The sequence below is a fragment of the Eulemur rufifrons genome, chromosome 8 (assembly GCF_041146395.1).
Source record: "Eulemur rufifrons isolate Redbay chromosome 8, OSU_ERuf_1, whole genome shotgun sequence".
Taxonomy (NCBI): Eukaryota; Metazoa; Chordata; class Mammalia; order Primates; family Lemuridae; genus Eulemur; species Eulemur rufifrons.
The window spans coordinates 86,963,376-86,987,651 of record NC_090990.1 but is presented as its reverse complement, the minus strand read 5'-3'; the positions used below and the strand labels follow the sequence as shown (position 1 = coordinate 86,987,651).

The 24,276-nt window shown below is 45.7% G+C and overlaps 1 pseudogene; it reads right to left on the bottom strand.

The window, feature by feature from the left end:
• LOC138390315 (small ribosomal subunit protein uS2-like) overlaps positions 1–24,276 on the bottom strand; it is a 40,754-nt pseudogene that overhangs the window by 5,706 nt on the left and 10,772 nt on the right.

Below are 24,276 nucleotides of genomic sequence, written 5' to 3'. Positions count from 1 at the left end.
TTGATGAGACAGCTCTAAGCATTAGAAAATTCTTCCTTTCTTTGAGCAGAAATATGCCTCTGGTAGCTGCCCTGCAGTGAGCCCTGCTGCTGGACTTGGCCCATGGCAGTCTTCAAGTCTTTGATGAGAACTATCAGGCCCCTCCAGGTCTTCCCTTCTCCAAGCAATACCTGGAGAACCTCAGGTGACATCATCTCCAGAGCTTTCACCACCCTCTGAACATGGCTTCTCCATGTTACTCTTTAATGTGAGGGAGATGGTGAACGTGCATGCTTGTTCTGCAAGTGGTGAAAGCAAAGCCCAATGTGTTTCCCAGATGCTGTGCTTTCAGAAGACAGTGCCAAATGGGGCTATTTGCAGTTGTAAAGGGGCATGTATATTCCAAAGGTTTAAATGACATCATTGGAGCAGTAACTCGTAGAACACTAGGAATAGTCTCCATTACCCTTGAAAAAATGACCAAGGCTCATTAAAAACAAATTCAAGCTAGGAAATACACAAATTAACCAACCATAGTTTTAAAACCCTTTTCTTGCTAACATGCTACATCTGCTGGGCTGGAGGCTTGGCCTTACAGGATCTGTGCAGCACTGCAGAGACCTGTGCCCCCACTCAGGCCGTGATCTCAGTGAAGACCCCTGCAAAGCCACCCAAAGTTCAGGCAGGATTGGCAGGAGGCATCTGGCCTTCCAGGGAGAAGCAGGCGGTAGGGGGATGTGGGAGCCCCACTGGGGCTGCTGCGTTTATGTGTAGTATCACAAAATTAACTCTCAGAGCAGCACAGTTCGGAGGTTATTATCACTCTCATTTCATAAGCAAGGAAACTGAGGTTCACTAAGATTAAGGCACAAGATTACAGCAGGTCTTGCTATAAACACTCCAAACTCACGCTCTTTCCTTCTATCCACTATAACACTTTCTTGTTCTTTCTCTTTTTGTTTCCTGTGTAAAAATCTCAGGTCTGCAGGAAATTATGTGATCCCTGAGGCCCAGACCATGCCTCTGCCCCTCCCACCCTCACTCCTACCCCAGCAGGGTGGGTGAGCCAGAGGCACTCTGGACAATGTGCTGAGGTGAACCGTGTCTGTTCCCAGCAGCGCTGTGCAATCCACTGTGATGTCCAGGAGAGGACGCCAGGGTCATGCTTTGTGATTCCACGCTCCAGGGCTTACAGACACCTGCCCCCTCTCTCGCTGCCCTACCTAGCCCTCAAGGATGTTCAGAGGAGGGTCATTGAAGAAAGGTACTAGGTATTGTGGCATCATTATTATGATCATTCTTAAAAGCCACTTATTTTACTGGGGCCCCTTTGTCACTCAGAAATAGTCTCTCTGCCTAGCCCTGGCTTGCGACCTTCAACTCCCTACTATCCCTGTGCTCTTTGTTGTGGAAATGAGTTCGATTGTTGCGCTCTTGCACAGGATCACAATCAAACTTCACATTAGGAAGCAGATTTAGCATTTGGCTCTATTTTCCTTTGTGGGGACTTTCTTGTCCCTGTCCTCAAATTACACCACTGGGACCATCTCAGCCATGCAATTTGCTGTGATTTGGAGAAGGGAACAGGTGGTGAGAGAGAGCCCAGAGGTTTTGCATCTTCCCCAGCAGAGCAAGGGGTAGATCCTGCCACCTGACTCTCCCCATGGTCCCAGTGGAGCAAGGCTAGGGTTGCTATGGGTAAGCCCAACTTCAGGAAGTTTCACCCTGGAACTGAAGGAGGAGGGGCAGGGTGTGAGGCGCTCTAAGAACCTAATGGTCTAGAGCAGTGGTTCCCAAACCTTAGTATAAATCACAATTGACTAGGGTGCTTGGTAAAGATTTTTGGACCTTGCCCTGGAGATCCTGCCAAAAACAAGACTTAACACTCATTCAGCTTACTATGCCAAGGACGGTGGTAAGAGCTTTACAGTCTCAACTCATTCAGTCCTCAGACCACCCCCAGCAAGTTCTCCTCACTCCACCATCCAGACGAGGAGACTGAGGGACAGAGAGGTAGTAACCTGTCAAGGGGAAGAGCCAGGATTTGAAGAGTCCCGGTTCTTTCCTCTGCTCTTTGGCTGGGGTTCGTGAAGGGCCCTGGAAACTGCATCTTTAACAAGTGCAGACAGAATAGGGCCCACACTTGGAGAGTGTGAAAATAAGTAATTCAAGAGCAAAGCTGTTGGAACTTTACGTTATTTTGAACCTTAAAGGAAATGTGATTATGGGACCCAGGTCATGTGACAGGCAGCTGTAACAAAGGCAGCTGTAACCTTTGTTCCTCTGATTACAGATTAGACTTTTCATTACCTGCAGTGTCTTGTAAAATGTTGTAAAAGACTAAAGAGTACAAGAGAAGACCAAGTCCCTCTTCACCGTCGATCTTCATTCTACATTAACTTCCCTCTTACTTCTCTTGCACAAAGACCTCATGACTATCACATCCTCTGAGATGGAATGTTAAATATACTCTTTTAAGTTGGAAAAGGAAAAGAAAACAAGCTGTAACTGATCAAATTGCTATAATCCATAAACCAGCCTTGTGTGGAAAATGTTGTAATCCTGTTTAATTTCTTTGTTTTCTGCCTATATAAGCAAGACCTTAATTTCTCAGCTTCAGAGAATTCGCCCCATTCTTTTGGAGTTTGCATTACCCGGATGGCTATTCTTAGCTTTATGCTTCAATAGACTTTTTAAAACTGGATTCTGATCCTTTCAATTATTTCAGGCTGATGACAGCTCAGGACATTTCACCCCAAAATATGACTCCTTGGTATAAAGAGTATTTTGAATTAAGAGCCTTCAGAGATCAATAGACCTTAGAGGGGGCTTCCCTTTATCTGCATAAATCAGACTGACCCATCAAAAAGAACAATGGACTGCCCTTCCCCTCCCTGTTATCTCGATATATTTCAGGAATGAACATCAAGGATGCAACCACACCTGGCCCAAATCATTTTAAACATAGTACCTGTCTCTCAGGTTAACTTACAAGTCAGTCTATTTCCCCCATCCATTCATCCTCCCTAGCAACCATTTATTGCCCTAAACAGAATGACCTATATTCTTCATCTTCCCCTCCCCTCTGAAAGGAGGGTATATAAATTTCTGGCCCTCACTGGGATATTGGTAATCACTCTGTGATTCTCCCTGTGCGTATAGTAAGTAAACCTCTTTCTCTTATTAATGTGTCTTAATTGTGAATTGATCTTTCAGCAAACTTTTGGGGGACAGAGGAAGTTTCCCCCTCATCCCCACCTCAACAAGGGTCTGATCTCTGAAGCCAGTGAAGCTCATCACAGCCCACCTGTCCTGACACACCAGGGAGGTCTATTTAGTGGTTTAACCTCCTGTGTAAAATGCCCCAGTGGCCCCAATCTCCTTGGGATCCTAATCTGCTCAGTGACACAGTAGAGGTGACAGAGAACAGTAAGTCCAGGAGGGCCACGTCGGGTTAGTCTTATGAGCATTGCCTGCATTCAACACCATGGGAGGACCACCATCATCTTTGTTCACATTAGCAAACTTCCGTTGAACCACTGATTGCTGAACTCCATTAGGCACTGGGGACACGGAGAGGAATAAGACTGGGTCCTTGAATTTATGCTCCGTAAATGAAACCCACTCAAGTCTTTTGTCTCGCACAGCAGAAATTCTCCGCCATGGCCTATGGAGTCCACTCTTTGACTTTACCTTCCTAATCTCAGTCTAATCTCAGACTCCTCGATTCATGCTTTATATGTTAGTCCAGGTTTTCCCAAATGTCAGGCATTTGCATATCCTCTGAAAGAGATTTTATAGTATCTGAGCACCCCCTTCACAATTACTTACTTAACCTATTTTAAATTGACTCATGCTTTTTAACTTACAATTAATTGTTTTAAAAGAAAATTTTTGTACAAGTTAATATATTTTTCCTAGTACACAGTAGAATAATTCCCAAGCATAGGATCCAGCCAGGGATGAAATCCTGTCACTCAACTGTCCTCATAGCCCTGGTGGAACAAAGGGAGAGATCGCCAGAGTGGGATCCCAGCTGAAGGAAGTTAGAACTGAGGGAGAGAAGTGGGAGTGTCCTTGTGCCAGCCAGATTCATCTCAATCCCACGTCCCACACTTTTGGAAACACTGCTCAGGCCGCACTTTCCAGCCTGTGGTTTCTGGAACAAGCTATGCTGTTCTGCTCCTCTGAGTCTTGGAACACCCTGTTTGCTCTTCCTGGAGGTCCTTGCCCTGGTCTGCCTAAAGAACGTCACTCTTCCTTGAGATGTTGCTCCATTGCAGACTCTTGGTGATGCCATCCTGGTCACCTCCAGACAGAGTTGTTCTGCCCATCCTGCTCCCAGAGCACTTTGCACATTTCTCCATGTTCTGTTAGGAAGGCAAAGACTGGGTAGAGACACTGGTGGTCATATCTGTATCCCTGGTGCTTAGCAGAGTTGATATTTTTATGATAATTTTGGAATGGTTCTATGTGCTGGGATCTATGCTAAGAGCTTTATATATAAATTACATCATATAGTCCTGCAACAATTTTTAGCCCCATTTTATAGGTGAGGAAACTGAGGCATAGAGAGTTCCAAGTTGCCCAACATCATACAGAAAGTAGAGTGGGGATTCCAACCCAGGTGTGTTGGAGTTCGGGGCCTACACATCTAAGCACTACCCCACTCAGCAATGGTCGCTGGAGGACAAAACATTGGTGAATGAATAAATTGTACAAATGAATGAATGAGTGAGTGAATGAGTGAATGATAGAACACAGAACAGTGCTCGCTAGGGCTGTACATGTTCAAGCTGAATGACCAGCCACACGCTGGCCCCGATTTGATAGGTGGGAGGTGACTGGAGGGTTGTGTTGAGAATGGAGAGTAGCGTGCTCTAGTTTTAGGACACTGAGAAAGGCCCAGGAGGTGTGGGCCAGTGGAAGTGACAGGGGAGCAAGCATTGAAGGTGGTGTTTTGCTTCTTGTACCCCAGCCTCGGCGCCAAAGGATTAGCTTCTTAAGAGCAGGGCCTGTGTGTTTCCTCACTTTCTAAGCCCATTCCTGGCAAAAAGTGGGTGCTCAGTAGATGCCCCCACAATTCAGTCATTACATCTGAGGCCATTCGTTGTATTCATCTGTGCATGGTAGGCCAGCGCTTGGTTTCACAGTCTGCTTTTGCAGAGGACTCCATGCCACCAGCACTCAGTGGAGAAACAGAGACCCAGCCACAGTGGGGGCGATCCACTCTGGGCCTCAGTTCCCTCTACTATAAAATCTGGCTGTTAGACTGGATTCTTGGAAGTCCTTCCCACTATGGCATTCGTCATCCTAAGATCCAGCCGGGCGGGGGGTTGGGGGGTGGCAGCCCCAGCTCCCTGACACACAGTTCTGGCCTTCCTGCATGGGGCCAGGGCCATTAAAACCCTGCCCTCGTGCCCCTACCTCCAGCAGGTGACTCCTGCCACAGCTGGGAGAGTGAGCTGCTGCTTCTGCCCAGACAGCAGGCCTTGGAAATTATTCAGGAATAAAAAACAGGACAGAAACATTTGCATAAGGAATCATGCAGAACAATACATGTTATTTAAACCATCTCTGGTTGGCAATAGAAGCAAAAAGCGGCTAAGATAAATCTGCAATGCAAATCAGCCTGATTTGGAGCAGAGCCTCAGCTGGCTTTGGGGGTGGGGGCATGGCAAGAGACGGGGGAAGAGAGAGCGTGTTTTCTACTACCCCCTTCCCAGCTACGCCTTTCTCCCCTGCCTTTCTCCTGCTCACGCACATCTTCTCATTTCTCTCCTTCCCTCCCTTCTTCAGAGATTAATGGAAACAATTTGTCTTCTAATGTGACTACAGCTTATGAATTCTTTGTCTCACTCTAATCCTTTAAATTATCCACGTAATAAAATATGTATCCAGTGATTTCAGGTCATAATTTGATCTTCTAGGGAACGTGGGGAGGGGAGGGAGCTGACTCGCACCGCTCTTGCAGTTGTTCCTCTCCGTTTGTCTTTATTTGTCATCTTCTTTTGCTTAATGATCTTCCCCTTGTCTTCGCTCTGCTCCTGTGCCCACCGCACTTCCTTGGTGTGCCTCGGGTCCCAGGGCTCAGAAAAGGCATCACAGCACCTAGGAGGTAGGAGGCAGCCCCCCCTCCCCGCCCCCCGCCCCGGGCTGTCAGATGAGGCTCTCCCTCCCCCATTCCAGACCTGCTCCAGGCAGGGACAGTGGCCTCCCTCCAAACAGTCTCCAAGTAGCACTGGGACGATTCCATCTCCTCCTCCGCAGGGCAGCCCGTTCTGGAGATCCAGGCTGAGGGTTGGCTCCAACTACCAAAGGTACAAAGGGGCCTTTAAACCCTAATCTCCCCAGTCTGTGGGTATTAAGGGGACAACAGTTCAACATTCAGTAATCAGGGTGGTGCCCCTCACCTGCAAGTACACCTGCCATTGCTACTGGGGAGACTTGCCATCAGTCCTCCAAGATCCCCAGTGTTGGCCACCTTCAAGGCATTTGAGGGTGGGCTTTGCTACTGCCTGTGAGAGGTGCTCCAGGAACTGCCAACCCCAGTGGGCTAAACATGCAGCCCTCCCTCCCCAAAACCCCACAGTGTTCCGTGTGGAAGTGGGCAAAGTGCCTGCGGGGACGCAGCATAGCATTATGTGTCTGTGACCTACACGTGATGTGGAGCCCAGAGAGGAGGGAGAAGGGATGAACCCTGGGTGGAGCTCCCAGCCTTCTGGAGGGAAACCTTCTTATAATTTGCATAAAAGCTCGGCTCTGCCCTTGTCACCATTCTGGTTGCACATTGTGTCCTGGGCCCCAAAGTATTCTCACCTGTGCTCCTGTGACTCAGGGCATCCTGGTGAAACCGTTTCTTCAGCATCCACCTTGCGCTGAGGAGGTAGGATGCACACCTGTCCCCCAGCAGGCAGCAGCCAGGGGTGAGTGCCTGAGACGGATCAGTCCTGCCCCCACCCCCGCCAAGTGTGCAAAGGATCTTCCTCAGTCTCCTTGAGCAATTCCTCCATCTCAACCGATAGCTGGCTACATCCCACCCCCCATTGACATAAACCCCATGCGACAGAGGAAGAATGTTATCCGGCTTTGTGCCCAAGGGGCCTCTGAAATGAAGGGCCTGTAGATGGGTCTGGGAGGCCCAGATGTGCCTGGTGCGTGGGAGGAACTTGGGGCTCTCCAGGGCAGTCTGGAAGGCCTTGGGGCCCATGCCGACAGGAATCCAGGAGTGACTGCAGCCCCATCTGTGGACTGGTGGGCTGGAGAAGGGAGGTGTCCACCACTACGTGAATGGGTAACAGCCCAGGGACAAGGTGAGGCCAGGACCAACTGCAGTCAGGCCCTGACTCTTATCTGCAGGTCTAAAATGCAAAACCAGGAAACAGAATCTTTATGTAACTCATTTAGAGTCAAAGCCTGCCCTGAGCTGAGGCTATTTATAGTCTTTTATTTATCCCGCTTGGTGTGAATATTCATGCCTCTCACTGCAGAGGTACTAACGTGCCTGATTGCAGGGAGTTGCCCAGACCTCACTAGAACAGGACGTACCAGAGGGCATAAACACATGCCACAGTCCTCACAGTCCTCACGTCTGAACTCTCACGAATTCTGGAATGCACCAGGCCCTGTGGGCTTGGGATGAGGGGTTGTGGGCCTGGGATACATGTGGAAGCACTTTGTGTGTGTGTGTGTGTGTGTGTGTGTGTGGGTGTATGTGTGTGTTGGGGGGTTGGGGACAGAAGGGAAGGCATGATGGTCCAGAGCCTGCCTGGGTCTGTGAATGAGGACGAGGACTTCTGGACCAGGGCCAGGGGTGGGGCGGGAGCTCTTTACTTTTCCAGAATGGCGATGAGTTCAGAGTTAGACATTGTCCATCAGAAACTATTTAGAAAGGGACCCCTGGCTACACTGTCCCTCCTGCACAAACAGAAGGGGTTGGGGCCAGGCCCCAGGAAGAGCTGCTGGGGTCATGACTGCTGAAGACAGGTGGCTCAGGGGGGTGGGGCTGGGTCCTCCTCCCCTCCCCCCATGGCTGCAGCCTCTCCCGTGTGGTGGGGCCACCCCACCTGTGGGCTTCAAGGAAAACAGATCAGGTCAGGACGGCAAAGCACTCTGGGTCCTTTGATCCCGTGTCCTGAGAAAGAGCCTACAGAGGTGACCACAGGTGGGGGGTCCAGCAGTCCAAGAGAAGAAGATTCCAGATTCCTTGAGGCTCACTTCAGACAGGAAACTCAGGCCCTGGAAGGTCCAGTGACTCTCGGGTGGTGATTTTGGCTTTTTCCCTCTCTGGGGGTCTTTCAGTGACCTGTAGTTTCCCAAACTTGAGTGCCTATGAGAGCCACTTGGGTGCTTATTGGGAAAGTCTGTTTCTGAACCTCTGCTCAGGGATGCTCTGCACAGATGTCTGGGTGGGGCCCAGGCTTGTGGCTCTGCAGGTCACACGTTGGAAAACAGGGCTTCAGGCAACACCCCTTTCAGAACCAGGGTGGGATTCCTCCCCAAGGCCCTCTGCCACCCCACCCTGCCTCCCTGGACCTTGCCCGTGCTGGAGGGACTGTGAGGTGGGACTGTGGCTCCTCAGAAAAGCCAAACACGGCAGGACGCCACATCTCATGGCTGTGACACCCAGTGCCTAGTCCTCTCACAGTGAGGGAGCTCTCCAGGGGCCTGCTCTTGTCTCTGCCTCCCCAAGGGACAGACAGTGCCTTGCTGTCCCCCAAAGAGTACTCTAGAGTTGGGTTGGACATTGGCATCTTAGAGGACATCCAGGATCCCATCCAACCCCCTCACTTTATAGGAGGAGAAGCCAAGGCGAGGCCAGGGACAGTGGCCAGCCTGACTCCAGTCACCTCCCCGCTAGTCTCTGTGCTGTTGCTTCCCACCAGCCTCTTCTCCCTCCCCCACCCCATTCTGGGCTAAAAAAGTCTCCTTCTTGAGGACTCACGTGGTTTAAATATTTGGAGACTGTTGTCATGTCACCCTGTGGTTGTTGCTTGGCCCAGCGATCTGGCAAAGCAAGGTGTATTTAAAGACTATTGTCTAATGCAACCTCCCTGCCTGCCCCGCCCCCCTCAGTAGTTGCTGCACTTGAGGTCCCCACTTACCCAGCTGGCCTGGTCCGTCTCCTTCAGGGGCCTGTCGTGGATGGGGGGGTCTCTGGAGACAGGAGGTGGGGGGTTCTCAGGGGAGCGGGACACAGGAAAGAGTCTCTTGAGCCAAGGAGCAGGACTGGAGCCCACCCTCCTCAGCCTCAGCCGGACACCGAGTGTGGGGCGGCCCAGGGTTGCCTACGGCCCTTCACATCCTCGAGGGAGTTGGAGGAATGTGGTCAGTGGGTCCAGACTAAAGGCAATGGAGTGTGTGTGTCTTGGGCCACCTCCATGGTTACCCCAACCTTATGTGCTAATGGTATTTTCTGATCCCCAAAGCAGGACATGTGTGACAAGGCAATTTTGGGGGACAATAGGGGGTACATTATTTGAAATTGAATTTTCTGCAAAAAATCCAGAATGTGTAGTTTGGTTGTTGTTTCCACTGGTGAAAATGGGTATTTAATTTTAATTATTAACAAACAAATGTAATTGACATTCATTCAGCATGTTTTAGTTTATTTACATACTATATTGTCATTTAATTCCGACAAGTATTAAGGCAAGTATTTTTATTATTAATTATTATTATCAAGATTCCCATTTTACAGACGAGAAAGTTGAGCTCAGACATGTTAAATGACTTTATCAAGGTAACCTAGTGGGCAGAACTAAGACTAAACTACCAAGTCTTGTCTTTTAGACTAGTTAGGCTTAGTTCATATTATCCCATTCTAAAACCAGAAAGATAAATTACTTCCTGACTTACAAAACTTGTAAAGATTTTATGCCTTTCAGAATCAGAATTAGAATGGATAAATAAATTACAGTACATTCATACAATGGAGTGCTATGTAACAGTCAAGTAAACTACAGCTATGTATATCAGGGTAGATGAGATGGAGGGAACATATATTGAGAGAGAGAGGTGAGTTGCAGAAGAATATACACATAGTATGATATCATTTTATGTCTAATAGAGGTAAATCTGTACCATATTGAAAAGAAAATAGTCTGTGCTTATCATACAACCCAGCAATCGCAATCTTGGCCATTCGTAACAGAGGGATGAAATCTTACATACACACAAAAACCTCTACACAAATGTTTGTAGTAGCTTTATTTGTAATAACCCCAAACTGGAAACAACCCAAATATCCTTCAACAGGCAAATGGTTAAACACACCGTGGTACATTCATACAGTGAAATACTACTTAGCAATAAAAAAAGAACAAAATATTTATTGATACATATAAGAATTTAGATGGACCTCAAGACTATTATGCTAAGCGAAAAAAGCCAGTCTCAAAAGATTATATAATGTAAGTCCATTGTACAACTTGGAATGGCAAAATTATAGAAATGCGGAACAGGTTAGAGCTTGCCAGGGCCTGGGGAAGGGCAGAGAGAAGAAGGTGGGAGAGGCTGTAAAAGGAGTCCTTGCGCGAGAGCTGTTCTGTAACTTGGCTGTGCTGGTGGCCACGTGAATCTACATGACATAAAATTGCACAGAACTAAATACACACACACAAGGGCGTGTAAGATCTGGTGAAATCTGAATGAGGCCAGTGGGTTGTATCCATGCCAGTTTTCTGTTGTGATATTGCATTAGAGTTTTGCAAGATGTTACCACTGGATGAAACTGGGTGACAGGTATATGGGCTCTCTCTATTATTTTTTATAACTACATGTGAATTGACAATTATCTCAAGATAAAGAGTTTAAAAAAATAGTGTGAAGTATAAAGACTCATGAAGATAGTAAAGACTAAATTGAAGACATGGTTGCATTTGAGGTAGAAGAAAAGGAAATGGGATTGGCTTAGGCTAGTAGTTTTCAACACACTTGTTAATATTTCATTTTTTAAGTTGGTGGTAGATACACAGTTGTTCATTATATTATCCGTTATTTCTTTCAGCATGACTGAATTATTCCATAATTAAAATAATAATAATTACACAGTTTTTGAAAACTCCAAAATTATGTTTTAAGAAAGAGAACTGAAACGGAGTAAAAAGGATTCAAATTTGGTTGTGAATCTGTTTCATCTTGTGTCTTGTGTAAAACCCTTTTGAGTGAAAAGCTGCCATTTTCTGATATTTGGCAGGCGATCTTTGAAGAAGCCCAGGGACTCTGTAAAATTAAAATGATGGATCTGTACATGCCAGCCCTGTCACCAACTGGCATCATTTGAGCAACTGGATAAAGCTCTTACCAAACAGGTGATGTGATTTTAAGCAGCATAAACCAAGGCCTGCTGCACTGTCTGGCTAGCTTCTTGGAGGGGCCTGGGAGTGTGCCTCGGTCTCCCAGCAGGCAGGGAAGTGTTAAGGGGGGATGGGGGGCAGGACGTGTTCAGCTGAGCATTGCTGGCAATCAGTGAGGACCAGCTGAGGAAAGCCTGGGAAGTGGTGGAGTGTTTTCTGGGAGCCATGAGATTGCAGCAGCAAGGTTTTGTTTGGAAATTGCAAGGATTTGGTGTCTGTCAAGTGTCATTAGTGCACTGGGAGCTGGAGTGGCCTCGAGAGCCAGGCTCTATCCCTGCCTTACGGGTTCACCCGATAAATGACTTGGGGATTGAGATTCAACAACACTTAAATGGAAATAGCAGCAGCAGCCTCCAACATTTCCTGCTCAAGCTTTGCTGAGAGTATAAATTCCAGCAATTTCCCCAACATCCTTTTTCTACCTGTCAGCCACTTTAGCCTAACCAGGCCCGGGACCAGGGGCAAAGCAGGTAGCACACATTGTGTCAAAAATTAGCCATGGGCCCTAAAAAATGATAAGACACCAAAGATTTAGGTAAAACTTGAGCAAGGGAGGGAAGGAAGCAGACTGCTCTCAGTTTTGCCCACACTGCCTTCCTGGCTGGAAGGAAGTGCTTCCCGCCACTTAGGCTCTCCATCAGTGGGGTAACTTAAAGTTGGGGAAAAGGAAATGAAAAGACAGAAAGGTCAGCTGAGAGTCAAAGTTAGAAAAAATGCCCTGGAGTGGTGTGTATCTGCTCTGAGTAATGGGCAGGCCCTTCGTGGTGGTGCAGGATGTGCACTGCCCAAATCCAGGAGAGGCTGTGCACATCATAGTCTATGGGAATGACGTCTTCTGGAGTTGGGCAGTGCATGGTTGTATGTGGATAGGTTTGGGAGGGGTCCCAATGGAGTAATATCTAGTTAACATCTGTGAAGCAGCTGTTCTGCATCAGGCACTGTGCAAAAGGCTTTCTCTAATCAATTTGATAACTCTCAGCAGTTTGGCAAGTAGGGATTCTGCTCATAGTAAAATGTGCCAAGGAAGATGCTACGTCTTCACTTCCCACATAAAGGGTTCCTGCTTTCCGTCAACTTCAAGTGCAAGTTTTAAACATTTTGCAAGTGTGTGTTCAGCTTGTTTTAGATGGTATCTCTGTGGGTATTCACGTGCACACATGTGTGAGGGAGAAAGGCTGAACCAGCAACAGACTGAGTGCCAGTTATGAGAAACCTAAGTTCTCACCCTTTCCAGGCCTCTGGTTCCTCACCAGCCTATCTTTCTCTGGACTGAGTTTCCTGCCCCTTTCCCTCTCTAACAAGGGCTGTGAAGCCGGCAGGTCATGTCTAATGATGATAGCTGTGGTTCTTGGAATCAGGGTGAGAAACCCACAGAAGGTGGTGTGTCTTGGCAGTTTTCCTGCATTCCCATCCTCACCCGGGGAGGAGAAGTACCTCGGCTGCTCCTGCTTTGTCCTTTCCCTGGCTGAGGCTGTGGGAGCAAACCTCATGGAGCTGTGGGGCTGTGGGGCCGGGTGTGCGAGCTCAGGCTTTATGACCACTGGCACCATCCAGGTCTGGCCAGGTGGGTTTCCGGGGACAGTTGGCCTCCTGGAGGGAGGTATGAGGGGTCCTGTTTTACAGATATGGTGACTAAGGCTCAGTGAAGTTAAGCGACTTGCCCCAAAATATCTAACTAGCTCATGGCCTTAAACCTGGATTTGACCCAATTCAAAGCCTTTACGACATGTTGCCTCCCTCTGAAGCCTGCTGGGGGCGCTAAACCCAAGCTGGAAAGATGGGGGAGCCAGCCCTTCCCTGTGAGTGAGAGCCCCCCCAACCCCGTCCCTGGAGCCACCATCTGAGGACATCAGAACCCCTCCTCTGGGAGCCGTTGCCGGCCTCCACCTGCCATCCTAGCCATGCCCTCATTTACAGCGCTCCCGGGAGGGGCTGGGGCGGTAATACACAGCTAACATCTGCTAGCAGCTACTTTATGTCAGGCACTGTGCAATGGGATTTAGGAATGTTCTCTAATCCTCACAGCAATTCTGCAGGTGGGGATTTTGCCCACTGCATAGACGCAGGAGGGAAGATGACATTTGTGCACCAGGTGAAGAGCCCACCAGGACTCTCGCTGACTCAGCATGTCTGACCACTCAGAAAGATGATGGGGGAAGGGGCAGGTGCTTCTACCACCTGTCAATGGCTGCTCAAGGTCCTTAAGAATTGACCACTCCTAAAATTCCATTATCCTGGAATATCATAAAAGCCCATGAGAAACCTTCCAGGATGGCCTCAACCTAAAGGGTCCCTGCACTGGCTACAGGTTCTACCCACTGGGGCAACCAGGAAGCAAGGAAGGTTCCCTTCTGTAGTGTAGGTCCCTGGACTGCCGCCTCATTCTCACGCTCATTTGGAAAGCAGAAAATGATTACAGGTCAAGGAATCTTGGGGAACAGGCCACAGACTCCTAGCAAAGGGCAGGTACACAGCATTGCTGACTCCCAGTTGGCCCAGCCCAGCCCTGTCTGACATCCCTCCACTGGCCTCAAGAGTTCATTCTAAAGACCAGCGGGACTCCCTCTAGGGGAGCTCCAGAAATGCAAAGTACTTTCTGCCCCTACTCCAGGCAAATCCCGTATTTCAGCCCCAAATGCTAGCTTCCTCTTGCCTGGACACTCCCAGACTGCTCAAGTTCTAGCAGCAGCTCTTCCAAGGGGGCACATTAGTCCCCACAAAACTCACCCCTATCCTCTCACTTCCTGTCCCCTGGGTTAGCCACATACAGACTTCAGGCTAGTTCACCCCGCCCCAGTGCGGCCCCCACTTATCTTGGATTTCAGACACGGCAGTATGTTTCCATCATTTTGTTTTCAGTGGGTTAACGTCTGCTTTAGGATGCATCCGTGCTTCCTAGACCCTCAGGACAGCCGTCTCCCCGTGGTCACAGGCAATTCCTCTTTTAAAGAGTTCAAATACATTTGGGTATAGGACCCCTGGCTTCTCTCTGTGAGCTGGGGAGGGCTAGGGAGGAAGGCCATAGGAAAGATTTCTCCTTCACAGCATCGCTTGCCAAAGCATTAGTCAGTTATTCGACTCCTGATAACATGGTAGTTAATAATGTAATAAGATGCAATTTATAGGCACTCGTGCCTGAAGGCCTTGGGTCCCAAGGCCCTTGGTAAAAGGCAAAATTAAAAGCATCCATAATCTCAAAGACAGCATGACCAGAGCCCATAGGCTGAAAATAACCGGGGGCCGCCCGTGCTCCACGCTCAGTGGGCAGCAGTTCAAGCTCTCGGCTCCCAAGAGAATCCCCACCCCCAATCTCCACACTCAGCAGGATGGGCAGTCTGCTGGCCACGTGCATTTGATGGCCAACATCCCCCCAACAGACTTGCAACAGACCTTCTAAGAAAAGCCTTTATTTTTACCCACTCTTTTTCTCTGCTATTGGAAGACAGGAAAGACATAGACGGGAGTAAGTCGGAATCCCAGCTCTGCTATTTACCGGCTGCTGACCTTGAGTGGCTTCCTACACCTCAGTTTTCACTTTATGGGATTGCTGTGAGGGGGAATGAGAACAGCTGCAAAGCCCTTTTGAGTGTGCAATGTGCATTTTGGCATGCATTATTTTCCATAATTCTTTAACAGCTTTCTGAAGCTTTGCAGCAGAGACCCAGTATCTATCCTTATCTACTTTGTTTCTAACAGACTCATTTTATTCCAGGTGGAATTGTGTAAAACTAAAAGGCATTTCCCAGCCTTCCTTACAACTAGGGATGCTCAGTGAGATGTAGGTGAGAGTTGCCAAGGAGTACGATGGAGTCCCAGGAAAATTCCTTCAGGGGGCTGACTCAGCTAAGAGTATGCCCTTTTGCCCATCCCTTTTCCTTCTAATTCCTACCTAGAATTCAGGTAAAGCACCTTTAATCTTCAGACACGGTGGTTGGCACTCTGGCAGCCATCTTGGACTATGAGGCATACTTAAAGTTGAAAGCTGTGGCAAGGATGGAGAAACAGAAAAATAGAAAGAGCCTGGAGTCTCCAATGACTGTGGAGCTGTCATAGCAACTTGGAACCACCTATCTCTTGATTTTCTTTGCATGAGAAGATAATAAACTTCTATTTTGTTTATGCCAATGCAATCCATCTTATACTGGTATATATGATTATTCTGTCTTTCAAAGGGGGAAATTATGAAATTGTGGCTCAGCACAGTTAAATTTTCCCAAAACCACTCCTTTAGTAAAAGAAGAGGTTGCGGTCACAGCTGTGAGAGAGAGCACAGCCTTTCCACATCCCCAAATTGTTCTTCAGTTTGCAAAGCTCTGTAAACATTCAGAATTAGGTGGTGTTCTTTTGCCTGGAGATGAAAGCATCTTGTTGCCTTTTGGCATCAAGAGCTGCTGCTTCCTGAGGGCTCTTTTCATCTCTCTTGCTTTTCTTTTTATTTCTCCCTTCTCTCCACCCATGGCCCTTCTGCCTTCAGCGCCTTCCAAACCATTTTACCTATTAATGGGGAGAGTACTATTTGACAACCACCCCAGGCCAGGCATGGGAAGTAGAGGAAAGAGGCAGCTCCTGCTTTTGCATGTCCCTGGTAGAACCAGGATCGAGCCCTTCCAACCCCAGAGCTGCCTCCCTCTTGGAGTTCACAGCCCTGGCTCCCTAGTGTTGGCAGGCAGGAGAGGACCTGTCCAGCGTCTATCTTTAGCCCTCAGCCAGCCTCCTTCACCCACTGGACGACCAAGCAGCAGGCAGGTATGTGTGCACTGTGAACTTCTTGCAAGTCTGTGCGAGGCTGGCAGTGGAATGACAGATCCAGCCTGTCCCAGGAGGGTGAGCTGAGGTAAACCAGCTGCCTTCTCCCGGGGACCCTCTGTGCCAGACAGAAGAGCTTTTGCCATCCTCTGATCTATCCACTGGCTTACAAAACTGAATGTTGGTTTTTGATTTGGCAGGATGAATTCAAGAATGCTAAGCCAGAAAGAGGTGCTCTCAGAGAGACCCTGAGAGCAGAGCTGGCAGCCCACAACACACGAGGAGGCGATCCTATCCTCGACCTGACTAGATGTGGGCAGGGAAAGGGTGGTGGTCATGTCCTCAGGAACTCGGGACTCAGAACATAACAAAGATTTTTTTCTTTTTCTTTCTTTCTTTTTTTTTTTTTGAGACAGAGTCTTGCTTTGTTCCCGGGCTAGAGTGAGCGCTGTGGCGTCAGCCTAGCTCACAGCAACCTCAAACTCTGGGGCTTAAGCGATCCTTCTGCCTCAGCCTCCCAAGTAGCTGGGACTACAGGCATGTACCACTATGCCCAGCTAATTTTTTCTATATATATTTTAGTTGGCCAGATAATTTCTTTCTATTTTTAGTAGAGACGGGGTCTCGCTCTTGCTCAGGCTGGTCTTGAACTCCTGACCTCGAGCGATTCACCCGCCTCGGCCTCCCAGAGTGCTAGAATTACAGGAGTGAGCCACCACGCCCGGCCTAAGACATTTTTCTTGTATACAAAGTATTATGAAGGGAAAGAAGAGGTCCATATTGCGTTTTTAACTCCTCACTCAATCTAGACACATAAGAGCCTGGGAAAATGCCTCTCTTTCCCACTGATCAACCAGTTGATTGAAGCAAACAGCAATAATAGCCAACACTTACACACCGCTCACCGTGCCAGGCACTGGTGTGAGCATTTCATGTATATTATCTCACTTAGTCCTTGCAATAACTATCTGTAATAGGTACTACTGCTGTTCTCATTTTATAAAGGAGAACACTGAGAAACAGCACAGTGCAGTAAATTGTCCAGAATTTCCAAGCTGCAGAGTAGTAGAGCCTCAAAGTAAGGCAGTGTAGTCTGGAGTTTGCCCTCTGAGCCATGACAAGCACTGCAGAGTTCTCCAAAGAGGCTGGACTTTGGGTCACTGGGAAAGTATGGAGACAGGATGACTTTGGTTCAATCACTAGCTCTGCCATTTACAAGGACTGTTTTTATCATCAAGATAATTAGGATGTGAATATCTAATCCATATGAGGAATGTATGTAAAATTGTGCCCCCCCATTCCATGATTACCCATTACTTTTGCATGAGGTCTCTTTTTTCCCCGAACCTGTCTCATTGCCCATTCAATGTGCTCATCTGGACTTCACAACCGCCAGCCGGAGAGCAGGACCAGGTGCACTTCTCCTCACTTTACAAATGAGAAAATGATACCTAGCAACGTGTCCTAAACTCCTTCCAGAGCTTCCTACTGGCTCTCTCTTACCTTTTAAATATCTTTTTAAAAATTTTATCTAATTTTTTAATTGACAAATAAAATTTGCACATAGTTATTGTGTACAATATGATGTTTTGAAAAATGTATACATTGTGGAATGGCTAAATAGAGCTAATTAACATGTGCATTACCTCACAGGTGAGAGCATGAAATCTACTCTCCTAACCATTTTAAAGGCTACAGTACGTTGTTATTAACTATATTCACCATGTCTTACAGCAGATGTCTTGAATGTGTTCCTCCTATCTGGCTGTAATATTGTGTCCTTTCACCAACACCTTCCCAGACCCTCATCCCCTGGTAACCGCCATTCTACTTTCTACTTCTAGGAGTTCGACTGTTTTACATTCCACATATAAGTGAGATCATGTGGTTCACATGTCATCTTTTAAATGATTCAAACAGTGTAGAAGAACATAGAGTGGCTTTCCCATGTTCTTCCTTGGTATCAACTACTGTTAGTCTCCTTTCTAAGCACAGAGCTGCTCACTTACAATGTGTGTGGTTGTGTGTATTTGTTGCTTGTCTCATGTGCTTCACAACGTTTCACTCTCTAGAGGTGTCCTCCCTGTTTTTAACAGTGCTGTGATATTCTATAGTATAGACATACCATTATTTGTTTATCCCCTTTCCTATTATTGGACATTTAGTTCCAATTTTTTGCAATTATGAAATAATAAATGCTGCTTAATATCCCCCCTGGGCTATTTTTTAAAATGCTGCAATGATTACCTGTATCCATATATTCCAGTGCACACATGCAATGATTTTCATAGAATATATTTCTAAATGTATAACTATGGACCTAATAGTACGGATATTTAAAAACTTAAAGTATTACCAAATTTTAATCCAAGCAAGTTTTGTCAAACTTGCTTTGTCAAACTTTGTCAACAGAATCCAAGAATAGCCATTCCCCATTCTCTTGCCAAGGCTTAGTATTTTCAATTTTCTACATTTTTACTTCTCTAGTGAGTAAAAAATAACACCTTATTGTTGGTTTAAATTGAATTTCCCGGATTACAAGGTTAAGCGTTTAAAAAATATTTGTTAGCCATTTGTATTTCTTCTTCTATAAAATCTCATTTATATCCTTTTCTTCTTCTCTCATTGGATTTTAGCTTTTCTCTATTGATGTATAATAACTCTCTCTATTCTAGATATTGATTTTTTTCTGTTGCATATATTGCAAGAGTTTTACCCTCTGGTCTTTCTCTCCCATCTTTTAACTGTGGGATCTTTTGGCATACAGAAGATTTAAGTCTCTGTGTAAGTATTGCCTCTATTTATTTTTCAAATTATGAAAGGTTCCAAACTTACAGACAAATATAGAGAATAATATAGAATTTAAATACTCACCACCAACTTTGGAACATCTTAACATCTTGCCACATTTCAATGTTTTCACTATCTTATAATTTTTATTTGGAGTTTTAATTTTACCCTTTAACAACCAAACAAAAACATTTATCCTTTTTACAGCAAATTGCAATTGCACTCACCACAGTGCTTTGTACATTTCTGTGTTCGCCATTGCTTCCTGTGGTCATCCCTCTGGCTTTATTTTATTTCTCAAGGAAGTAAATTTTTGATAGTGCATTTAGTGAAGGTTTGTGGATGTTAAATTATTTTAGTATTTTTAATATTGACAAATGTCTTTGTTTTGCCTTCACTCTTAAATAATAGCTGCGGCAGTGACTGCTGGCACCCACCGCATATCCCTGTTCTCTATCTTCCTTAGAAACAGAACTTGAACATGATTTTATTGGGGGCAGTGTCATGCTCAGCAGAATGACTACATTTTCCAGACTCTTTCATAGCAGGGAGTGGCCAATGGGATGTAAGCAGCAACACCGGGGTGAGGGAATCTTTCTAAAGGGGGCTGACTTTGCTAAGAGGGTCACATTTTTGTCCTTGTCCTTTTTCCTTGGACACATGAACCTTCATGAGACAATGAGAAGAGAAGCTACAAGCCAAGGAAGGCAGAGAACAATCGTAATGTCCCACAGCACCCCAGGGCTGCCACTTCCACGCCTTGTGATGTGAGAGAATGAATCCTTTATTTAATTTGTCTTAGCCTCTGTTATTAGGTCTTTGATGCTAACAGCAAATCTCAATCTAGGTTAACATTTATTTTCTTCAAACACTTTGATGTGCTATTCTATTGTCCTTTTGCATCTGGTATTCTGGATGAGAGGTCTGCTGTTAGTCTAATTGTTGTATCTTGGTGTCTGGGTAATTGTAAACATTTCCGCACGATCCTTGTTATTCCTTAATGTGTATGTAAGTAGATTTATTTTTATTTTTCTTGCTGGATACTTACAATACACTTTCCACTTAAAGACTCATCTCTTTATCTAATTTTGGAGAAGTTTCAGCAATTTTCTCTTTAAATATTGATTCTCTGCCATTCCTTTCATTCTCTTTTCCTGGAATTAGATAAATATTAAGACCTCTCTCTCAATTGTTTCTTCTTGTCTCTTAACTACATTTGAAATATATTTCTCTCTATATATACATAAACATTCACATATACATAGTAAATATAGGTGTGTATGTATACACACACACACACACACACACACCCCTACACACACTGGATTCTAGGTGAATTTCTTGGTTTCATCTTATAGATTATAAAATCTTTAACAGCATCCAATCTAAAATTTGAGGTACTGAATTTTTAGAATTCAATGATATTTTTCTTTAATTTCTGGGATTTCTAATGGGTTCTCCATGTTATCATATTATTCATGTTTTATTGCTGCCTAATTTTATAATTTCTTATTGTTTTCAATATGGAAGTTGTGGCTTCACTTTTCCCTAAGAACATACTGAAGATACCACACTTAAAAGTCTGCCCAACTGTTGTATAAAATTAATTTCATCTAAAGTGAATTTATGTTCAGCTGCTTTGCTAAATGTCTGTATTAGCTCTTGATTGCTTTATGTATATTGGAATTTCAGTTTGAAGGAATTTTTTGTTTCTTTGTTTTTTCTCTCTCCTCTCTAGTAAGCTGTTTTGTGGTTGCCCCTGCCTGAATAGAGTTGCCAGGTAAAATACAAAATGTCCACTAAATTTGAATTTCAGCCAGACAATAAATAATTTTTTAGTATAAGTATGCCTCAAATATTGAATGAATGTACTTTATTATAAAATTATTTGTTGTTTATCTGAAATTCAAATGTAAATGAATGTCCTGTAATTTCATTTGCTAAATCTGGCAACCCTATATCTGACCTCTACACCCCTATCTCTAGATTCAGATCTTATGGAGGTTTGGGTTATTACTCCCTGATGATATTTAGGTTACCAACAATAACAAAACAAAATACAACACAGCAATGCAAAATAAGGTAAAGCAAAACAGCTGCCTTTTCAGGACAATGGAGAAAATTCTTGCTATCTGAGAATTAAGAATTCCTTCTTCTGGGACAGGACCTTCCCTATTGCTTGCAAAGTATAAAAGACCAATACTCGAGACTCAGCCTTTAAGCTCTCCCCTCAGTCTCAAAACAGCACTTTCCCTCTGAATGTCACCATGCAAATCATTTATAAGTCCACCCAGTCAAAAGAGCACTGAATTTGTCTTGTACACAGATCAAGATTGATATTGGGAAACATGATTTACAAAAGAAAGGGAAGGGGGCAGTTCCTGTCCTCAAAGACCAGGTCTTGCTCTGTCACCCAGATAGAGTATAGTGGTGCTGTCACAGCTCACTGTAGCCTCAAACTCCTGGGCTCAAGCAATCCTTCTTCAGCCTCCCAGTGACTACAAGTGTGTGCTACCATGCCCAGCTATAGAGATGGGATCTAGCTATGTTGCCCAAGCTGTTCTCTAACCCCTGGCCTCAAGTGATCCTTCTGCCTCAGCCTCTGGAGTTGCTGGGATTATAGGTGTGAGCCACTGCACCTGGTCCCAAAGAGTTTACAATCTAGTTTGAAGTTACAATAAACACATAAGAAATATAGAAAGAAATTTACCAAACAGAAGCAAGAGTCCATGCCAGCCAACTAGACTGGGGCTGATACTGATGACAGCAGTTAATTGAGATGGTGTCTCAGAAGAGGAAGCAACTATTTACTGAGCAGCTATTAGGAGCCACCTAGATGATCTCACTTAATTCTCATAGTTTTATGAGGCAGGATTCATCATCCTGATTTTATAGAGGAGGAAACAGAGTTTCAGAATGATTAAATACCTTGCCCTATGTCACATGATTAATAAATGGGTCTTCCAACCCCATACTCTTCGTACAAATCCATGGGTCAGTGCTGTCTGGTTATCACTAGGAAATATTGGGAAGGGAGGTTGAGTAATAGTGGTCTTATTTTAAGGCCTTAAAATGTGAAATTAGAAGAACACCACAGAAATCATTCTAAAAGGATGATCTTGCAACACTTCTATCAGTTTTTCCTGTGCTTTTCTAGAGACAGACCTTGGATGGATCAAAATGTATTGACCAAGGTCTTGGCAGAAAACGGATGAGGTTCAGAACTATGGCTATTGACATTTTTGTTTGTTTAGGTGTCTGTTTCCTGACTTCTTTGAGCCCTAGACCAATTCTGGGGGGTTCATAGTAATTTGAATCACCACATTGAATCCAAATGCTGTTATAAAATAAACTGTGACTGGGTTTTGATGGATTCCCTTGGAAAGTGAATTATTGTGCCCTGAGACAGCTGGGTACTATAAAGTTTTATATCCCTGCATTGGGAATGACTGTGTTTTCTCAGAGTGGCAGAGGTGCCAGTACCTTATCTCTGTCTTCTCGAATATGTGGCCATGAAGTTTACGGCATCACACACCGTCAACCTGTACTCAGGTGCTGTTCTTCCCTGGTGTCTTCTAAACCTCTTGCATAGAATTTGCGGGGCATGAGACGGGGGAGTATTTGCCATGAGTTGGGCTTGCAGACTGTCTGCAAATGAGATAGAAATGTCCCTCTGCTACCGGTGTACAAAATGGCAATATTTATGTGAAGTTATTCTGAGCACTGAATTGGGGAAAATGATTAATTGTGCTGGAAACAAGCTAGGAAACCTAACTACTGAGTTTGTGGGCCTGAACTAAAAGTGTAGGAGAAATTGGAGAGGTGGGAGAACGTGTCCCTCCTTCCAAAAATCCTTGAGAAAAGCAATAGAGAAAATTGAGCCAGGAGAGAGCAGACTTTAAATTATCCACACCAGCGCTGCCTGGTGTTAGCACGTATAACCAGGTAATATGACTGAATCTAACCATCATCTTCACAACATGACCTCATGTTGGCGTTTGCTTTATAATTTTCTATTTCTATTCATTCATTTTCTTACATGTGCATTTATTCAGTGTTTACCAGGTGCCTACTATGTAACAGGCAGGTTACTGAGCCCTAGGATATGATGGGGAGTAAATGATGATACAGTCCCCACCCTGATTAAGACTAGAGTTCAGTGCGAGTGGCAAAAAATTAAACAGTCAAATGCCACTGTGATATTACTGCCAAAAATAATTTAGAGCTGGGCGCAGTGGTGTGCGCCTGTAGTGCAAGCTGCTCAGGAGGCTGAGGCAGGAGAATCGCCTGAGCCCAGGAGGCCGAGGCCGCAGTGAGCTATGATTGCACCTATCAATAGTCACTGCAATCCAACATGGGCAACATAGCAAGACCCCATCTCTAAAAAAAATAAAAATAAAAATAAAAATAAAAAATTAGCTGGACATGGTGGCACATGCCTGTAGTTCCAGCTACTTGGGAGGCTGATGCAAGATTGCTTGAACCCAGGAGTTCAAGACCAGCCTGGGCAACAGAGTGAGACCCTGTTTCTAAAAAAGAAAGAAGTTATAGTATTCTGAAGATATATTGTATATGGCAGGTACTGTTCCAGGAGCTGCAGATATAGCAGCAAACAAGGCAAAATCCAGACCTCCTGAAACTTATGTTCAAGTCCAAAGAAACATAATTTCGAAATAAACATACACTGTAATTTCAGGTAGTAATAAATGCTATGATAAAAATAAAGCAGTGTTGGCCGGGCGCGGTGGCTCACGCCTGTAATCCTAGCACTCTGGGAGGCCGAGGCGGGTGGATCGCTCGAGGTCAGGAGTTCGAGACCAGCCTGAGCAAGAGTGAGACCCCGTCTCTACTAAAAATAGAAAGAAATTATATGGACAACTAAAATATATATATACAAAAAATTAGCCGGGCATGGTGGCGCATGCCTGTAGTCCCAGCTACTCGGGAGGCTGAGGCAGTAGGATCGCTTAAGCCCAGGAGTTTGAGGTTGCTGTGAGCTAGACTGACGCCACGGCACTCACTCTAGCCCGGGCAACAGAGTGAGACTCTGTCTCAAAAAAAAATAAAAATAAAAATAAAGCAGTGTAAGTGGCCAGAGTGTGCCTGGGTGGTACTTTGGGTGGGACAGTCCCTCTGACGGGATGACTCTTGAGCAGAGAACTGGAAGAACTGAGAGAGGACCGCGCAGAGATCTGGGGCAAGACTCTGGGCTGCACAGAGGCTCCGAGGCTGCAGTGTGACAGACTGTGGGGGGCAAGAGTGGAGACAGTGGGCGGCTGCAGGAGCCCAGAGGAGAGGTGACCAGGGCTTGGACCGGCTGGTGGTGGTGGAGGAGGTGAGACGTGGTAGGCTTCAGGTTTCCTCTGTTATGAGAGGATTCAAACCAGTCAGGGAGGTCAGGGCA